The sequence below is a fragment of the Coregonus lavaretus genome (assembly GCF_964263955.1).
Source record: "Coregonus lavaretus genome assembly, chromosome: 4".
Taxonomy (NCBI): Eukaryota; Metazoa; Chordata; class Actinopteri; order Salmoniformes; family Salmonidae; genus Coregonus; species Coregonus lavaretus.
Genome location: NC_139991.1, coordinates 66,466,293 through 66,474,702, shown reverse-complemented (window position 1 = coordinate 66,474,702; position 8,410 = coordinate 66,466,293).

Genomic DNA, 8,410 nt, shown 5'->3' with positions numbered 1-8,410 from the left:
CTTAAAATAAATACAATAATTAATTAATTTGACTATAAACAGTAAAACAAACTTTGCAAATCATACTGTGGATTTATTAGAATACATAATTGCATTGGGGCCATACATATACAATAATAATATTATAATAATATGCCATTTAGCAGACGTTTTTATCCAAAGCGACTTACAGTCATGCGTGCATACATTTTTGTGTATGGGTGGTCCCGGGGATCGAACCCACTACCTTGGCGTTACAAGCGCCGTGCTCTACCAGCTGAGCTACAGAGGACCATATATGCACTGTATAGCCTTACCTATGGAGTGTGCAAGAATGAAATGGGGTATCAGCCTACTGAGTGACACCCACAGATTACAATTCCAAAGAATCTACACAAATATTAACACCATAGCTCTTATTGCAGAACTTTGGCTGTGGGAAATCACCTCCCCAGTCAGTCTATTGTGCGTTTTGAACATTCATATTGGACTGTACATCCTTACCTATAGAGTGTGCACCCATGAAATGGGGTATCAGCCATACATAAATACAAAAGGAGTTCAGATTTCTGTTCTCCTTAAATAAACTCTACTTCATCTCCCTCCTTCTGTTCCTATCCTGCCATATCCTTAAAAAAACACATTTACAATATAATCCCAGTGCTTCTAGACCTGATGACTTTGTCTATTCAAAAAATCTACAGTCCCCTGTAGCTCAGTTGGTAGAGCATGGTGCTTGCTACGCCAGGGTTGTGGGTTCGTTTCCCACAGGGGGACAGTATGAAAATGTATGCACTCACTAACTGTAAGTTGCTCTGGATAAGAGCGTCTGCTAAATGACTAAAATGTAAATCTACTCCTGTCACAAAATGTTCCAATAGATGAAAATCGGGTCGATCAACAACAGCCTAGTTTAGAGGCAGATTATGTAAATGTCTATATTTACTGTACTATGGTATGTGTATTGAAAATGGGATCATAGTACATAATAAGGGTTCTGTAACAGAACTATACACAACAGTTAGCCTAGTGTCTGTCTCAGCCAAAGCTAACATTACAGGCATTATTTCCTAACACACTCTATAGGGGGTCAGGGGTTATCATAATGCTGACTGGTTAAACAATCAATGTCCTTGGTTACACTGTTTTTGGGGGAGATAACTCTCTCTCTCTCGCACACACACACACACACACACGCACACACGCACACACGCACACACGCACACACGCACACACGCACACACGCACACACGCACACACGCACACACGCACACACGCACACACGCACACACGCACACACGCACACACGCACACACGCACACACGCACACACGCACACACGCACACACGCACACAACCCCATAGAAATGAGGTGAAATTGTATGATGGTCAATCCCTGATGTAAAGATTTGAGCATGTAGAATAGATTTGTTGTTGTAAACACAATTTGCAAGCGCGTAGTGGATGAGTTTTGAACATGAAAGAATAATCTGTAGTTGTAAACATATTCTCAAATGTGTAACTGATGAGTTGTGAACATGAAAAAAAGCACAATTGTAGTTGTAATCGCATTCGCAAACTTGTATCTTAATATTTGTAAGCAATAATTGCCTCTGTACACCTGCACATGTCAATTTCGGGCGCTCAGACTTTTGGCAGTGCTTTAGCACCCTGGCATGACAAAAATATTTGTAGATGTGCAAACAGCCATTTTTTTTGAGTAAGGAGAGAGAGGCCTGTGTGAAGAGAGCCACAATATTGGACTACGCGGTTCGCCTTCAAATTAAAGTCCCCCATTGAAACTGATCCAAACGGATACAAATAGTGGAATAATGACATATCTGGACTAGATAATGCTGGTTGGAATGTTATTATATAACTTAAAATAAATACAATAATTAATTAATTTGACTATAAACAGTAAAACAAACTTTGCAAATCATACTGTGGATTTATTAGAATACATAATTGCATTGGGGCCATACATATACAATAATAATATTATAATAATATGCCATTTAGCAGACGTTTTTATCCAAAGCGACTTACAGTCATGCGTGCATACATTTTTGTGTATGGGTGGTCCCGGGGATCGAACCCACTACCTTGGCGTTACAAGCGCCGTGCTCTACCAGCTGAGCTACAGAGGACCATATATGCACTGTATAGCCTTACCTATGGAGTGTGCAAGAATGAAATGGGGTATCAGCCTACTGAGTGACACCCACAGATTACAATTCCAAAGAATCTACACAAATATTAACACCATAGCTCTTATTGCAGAACTTTGGCTGTGGGAAATCACCTCCCCAGTCAATCTATTGTGCGTTTTGAACATTCATATTGGACTGTACATCCTTACCTATAGAGTGTGCACCCATGAAATGGGGTATCAGCCATACATAAATACAAAAGGAGTTCAGATTTCTGTTCTCCTTAAATAAACTCTACTTCATCTCCCTCCTTCTGTTCCTATCCTGCCATATCCTTAAAAAAACACATTTACAATATAATCCCAGTGCTTCTAGACCTGATGACTTTGTCTATTCAAAAAATCTACAGTCCCCTGTAGCTCAGTTGGTAGAGCATGGTGCTTGCTACGCCAGGGTTGTGGGTTCGTTTCCCACGGGGGGACAGTATGAAAATGTATGCACTCACTAACTGTAAGTTGCTCTGGATAAGAGCGTCTGCTAAATGACTAAAATGTAAATCTACTCCTGTCACAAAATGTTCCAATAGATGAAAATCGGGTCGATCAACAACAGCCTAGTTTAGAGGCAGATTATGTAAATGTCTATATTTACTGTACTATGGTATGTGTATTGAAAATGGGATCATAGTACATAATAAGGGTTCTGTAACAGAACTATACACAACAGTTAGCCTAGTGTCTGTCTCAGCCAAAGCTAACATTACAGGCATTATTTCCTAACACACTCTATAGGGGGTCAGGGGTTATCATAATGCTGACTGGTTAAACAATCAATGTCCTTGGTTACACTGTTTTTGGGGGAGATAACTCTCTCTCTCTCGCACACACACACACACACACACACACACACACACACACGCACACAACCCCATAGAAATGAGGTGAAATTGTATGATGGTCAATCCCTGATGTAAAGATTTGAGCATGTAGAATAGATTTGTTGTTGTAAACACAATTTGCAAGCGCGTAGTGGATGAGTTTTGAACATGAAAGAATAATCTGTAGTTGTAAACATATTCTCAAATGTGTAACTGATGAGTTGTGAACATGAAAAAAAGCACAATTGTAGTTGTAATCGCATTCGCAAACTTGTATCTTAATATTTGTAAGCAATAATTGCCTCTGTACACCTGCACATGTCAATTTCGGGCGCTCAGACTTTTGGCAGTGCTTTAGCACCCTGGCATGACAAAAATATTTGTAGATGTGCAAACAGCCATTTTTTTTGAGTAAGGAGAGAGAGGCCTGTGTGAAGAGAGCCACAATATTGGACTACGCGGTTCGCCTTCAAATTAAAGTCCCCCATTGAAACTGATCCAAACGGATACAAATAGTGGAATAATGACATATCTGGACTAGATAATGCTGGTTGGAATGTTGTTATATAACTTAAAATAAATACAATAATTAATTAATTTGACTATAAACAGTAAAACAAACTTTGCAAATCATACTGTGGATTTATTAGAATACATAATTGCATTGGGGCCATACATATACAATAATAATATAATAATAATATGCCATTTAGCAGACGCTTTTATCCAAAGCGACTTACAGTCATGCGTGCATACATTTTTGTGTATGGGTGGTCCCGGGGATCGAACCCACTACCTTGGCGTTACAAGCACCGTGCTCTACCAGCTGAGCTACAGAGGACCATATATGCACTGTATAGCCTTACCTATGGAGTGTGCAAGAATGAAATGGGGTATCAGCCTACTGAGTGACACCCACAGATTACAATTCCAAAGAATCTACACAAATATTAACACCATAGCTCTTATTGCAGAACTTTGGCTGTGGGAAATCACCTCCCCAGTCAATCTATTGTGCGTTTTGAACATTCATATTGGACTGTACATCCTTACCTATAGAGTGTGCACCCATGAAATGGGGTATCAGCCGTACATAAATACACACTGTTTTGGGGGGAGATAACTCTCTCCCTCCCACGCACACACACACACACGCACACGCACACGCACACAACCCCATAGAAATGAGGTGAAATTGTATGATGGTCAATCCCTGATGTAAAGATTTGAGCATGTAGAATAGATTTGTTGTTGTAAACACAATTTGCAAGCGCGTAGTGGATGAGTTCTGAACATGAAAGAATAATCTGTAGTTGTAAACATATTCTCAAATGTGTAACTGATGAGTTGTGAACATGAAAAAAAGCACAATTGTAGTTGTAATCGCATTCGCAAACTTGTATCTTAATATTTGTAAGCAATAATTGCCTCTGTACACCTGCGCATGTCAATTTCGGGCGCTCAGACTTTTGGCAGTGCTTTAGCACCCTGGCATGACAAAAATATTTGTAGATGTGCAAACAGCCATTTTTGTGAGTAAGGAGAGAGAGGCCTGTGTGATGAGAGCCACAATATTGGACTACGCGGTTCGCCTTCAAATAAAAGTCCCCCATTGAAACTGATCCAAACGGATACAAATACTGGAAAAATGACATATCTGGACTAGATAATGCTGGTTGGAATGTTGTTATATAACTTATTTGACTATAAACAGTAAAACAAACTTTGCAAATCACACTGTGGATTTATTAGAATACATAATTGCATTGGGGCCATACATATATGCACTGTATAGCCTTACCTATGGAGTGTGCAAGAATGAAATGGGGTATCAGTCTACTGAGTGACACCCACAGATTACAATTCCAAAGAATCTACACAAATATTAACACCATAGCTCTTATTGCAGAACTTTGGCTGTGGGAAATCACCTCCCCAGTCAATCTATTGTGCGTTTTGAACATTCATATTGGACTGTACATGCTTACCTATAGAGTGTGCACCCATGAAATGGGGTATCAGCCGTACATAAATACAAAAGGAGTTCAGATTTCTGTTCTCCTTAAATAAACTCTACTTCATCTCCCTCCTTCTGTTCCTATCCTGCCATCTCCTTAAAAAAAAAAACATTTACAATATAATCCCAGAGAACAGGCATCACCACTTCTTCTAAACCTGACAACGTTGTGTGTTCAATCAAATCTACTCCTGTCACTAAATGTTCCAATAGCTGAAAATCGGGATCGGTCAACAACAGCCCAGTTTAGTGGCAGATGATGTAAATGTGTATTTTTACTCTACTATATACATTTTTTACATTTACATTTTAGTCATTTAGCAGACGCTCTTAACCAGAGCGACTTACAGGAGCAATTAGGGTTAAGTGCCTTGCTCAAGGGCACATTAACGTCATTTAGCAGACGCTCTTAGCCAGAGCGACTCACAAATTGGTGCGTTCACCCTATAGCCAGTGGGATAACCACTTTACAATTTGGGGGGGGGGGGGGGGGGGTTAGAAGGAATACTTTAGCCTATCCCAGGTATTCCTTAAAGAGGTGGGGTTTCAAATGTCTCCGGAAGGTGGTGAGTGACTCCGCTGTCCTGGCGTCGTGAGGGAGCTTGTTCCACCATTGGGGTGCCAGAGCAGCGAACAGTTTTGACTGGGCTGAGGGGGAGCTGTGCTTCCGCAGAGGAAGGGGAGCCAGCAGGCCAGAGGTGGATGAACGCAATGTCCTCGTTTGGGTGTAGGGACTGATCAGAGCCTGAAGGTACAGGGGTGCCGTTCCCCTCACTGCTCCAAAGGCAAGCACCATGGTCTTGTAGCGGATGCGAGCTTCAATTGGAAGCCAGTGGAGTGTGCGGAGGAGGGGGGTGACGTGAGAGAACTTGGGAAGGTTGAACACCAGACGGGCTGCGGCATTCTGGATGAGTTGTAGGGGTTTAATGGCACAGGCAGGGAGCCCAGCCAACAGCGAGTTGCAGTAGTCCAGACGGGAGATGACAAGTGCCTGGACCAGGACCTGCGCCGCTTCCTGTGTAAGGCAGGGTCGCACTCTCCGAATGTTGTAGAGCATGAACCTGCAGGAGCGGGTCACCGCCTTGATGTTGGCGGAGAACGACAGGGTGTTGTCCAGGGTCACGCCTAGGCTCTTCGCACTCTGGGAGGAGGACACAGCGGAGTTGTCTACCGTGATGGCGAGATCATGGAACGGGCAGTCCTTCCCGGGGAGGAAGAGCAGCTCCGTCTTGCCAGGGTTCAGCTTGAGGTGGTGATCCGTCATCCATACTGATATGTCTGCCAGACATGCAGAGATGCGATTCGCCACCTGGTGATCAGAAGGGGGAAAGGAGAAGATTAGTTGTGTATCGTCAGCGTAGCAATGATAGGAAAGGCCATGTGAGGATATGACAGAGCCAAGTGACTTGGTGTATAGGGAGAAAAGGAGAGGGCCCAAAAAAAAATATACGTATATACATTTTAATATTTGTATTGAAAACGGATTAATATGACCAAATAAGGGTTTTGTAACAGAACTACATACAGCTGCTAGCCTAGCATCTGTAGGGGTCAGGGGTTATCATAATGCTGATTGATTAAACAGTCTATGTCCTTGGTTACACTGTTAGAGTGACTTTGCTTTTTTTTGCATGCGTGCGCGCACACACACACACACACACACACACACACACACACACACACACACACACACACACACACACACACACACACACACACACACACACACACACACACACACACACACACACACACACACACACACACACACACACACACACACACACACACACACACACACACACACACACACAACCCCATAGAAATGAGGTGAAATTGTATGATGGTCAATCCCTGATGTAAAGATTTGAGCATGTAGAATAGATTTGTTGTTGTAAACACAATTTGCAAGCGCGTAGTGGATGACTTTTGAACATGAAAGAATAATCTGTAGTTGTAAACATATTCTCAAATATGTAACTGATGAGTTGTGAACATGAAAAAAAGCACAATTGTAGTTGTAATCGCATTCGCAAACTTGTATCTTAATATTTGTAAGCAATAATTGCCTCTGTACACTTGCGCATGTCAATTTCGGGCGCTCAGACTTTTGGCAGTGCTTTAGCACCCTGGCATGACAAAAATATTTGTAGATGTGCAAACAGCCATTTTTGTGAGTAAGGAGAGAGAGGCCTGTGTGAAGAGAGCCACAATATTGGACTACGCGGTTCGCCTTCAAATAAAAGTCCCCCATTGAAACTGATCCAAACGGATACAAATACTGGAAAAATGACATATCTGGACTAGATAATGCTGGTTGGAATGTTGTTATATAACTTAAAATAAATACAATAATTAATTTATTTGACTATAAACAGTAAAACAAACTTTGCAAATCACACTGTGGATTTATTAGAATACATAATTGCATTGGGGCCATACATATATGCACTGTATAGCCTTACCTATGGAGTGTGCAAGAATGAAATGGGGTATCAGTCTACTGAGTGACACCCACAGATTACAATTCCAAAGAATCTACACAAATATTAACACCATAGCTCTTATTGCAGAACTTTGGCTGTGGGAAATCACCTCCCCAGTCAATCTATTGTGCGTTTTGAACATTCATATTGGACTGTACATGCTTACCTATAGAGTGTGCACCCATGAAATGGGGTATCAGCCGTACATAAATACAAAAGGAGTTCAGATTTCTGTTCTCCTTAAATAAACTCTACTTCATCTCCCTCCTTCTGTTCCTATCCTGCCATCTCCTTAAAAAAAAAAACATTTACAATATAATCCCAGAGAACAGGCATCACCACTTCTTCTAAACCTGACAACGTTGTGTGTTCAATCAAATCTACTCCTGTCACTAAATGTTCCAATAGCTGAAAATCGGGATCGGTCAACAACAGCCCAGTTTAGTGGCAGATGATGTAAATGTGTATTTTTACTCTACTATATACGTATATACATTTTAATATTTGTATTGAAAACGGATTAATATGACCAAATAAGGGTTTTGTAACAGAACTACATACAGCTGCTAGCCTAGCATCTGTAGGGGTCAGGGGTTATCATAATGCTGATTGATTAAACAGTCTATGTCCTTGGTTACACTGTTAGAGTGACTGTGCTTTTTTTTGCATGCGTGCACACACACACACACACACACACACACACACACACACACACACACACACTCCTTACACTCTCTCTCTCTGTGATTTATATTCAGTATGTTCTCCTCTGGTGATACAAACAGACACAAACAAACAAACAGGTTAATTCCCCAAAACCTATGTACTAAAAAGGCACAGATATGATAATTAAAATATTTTTTCATATGCGGGTGCCACGGTGGTGTCATCAATACAAT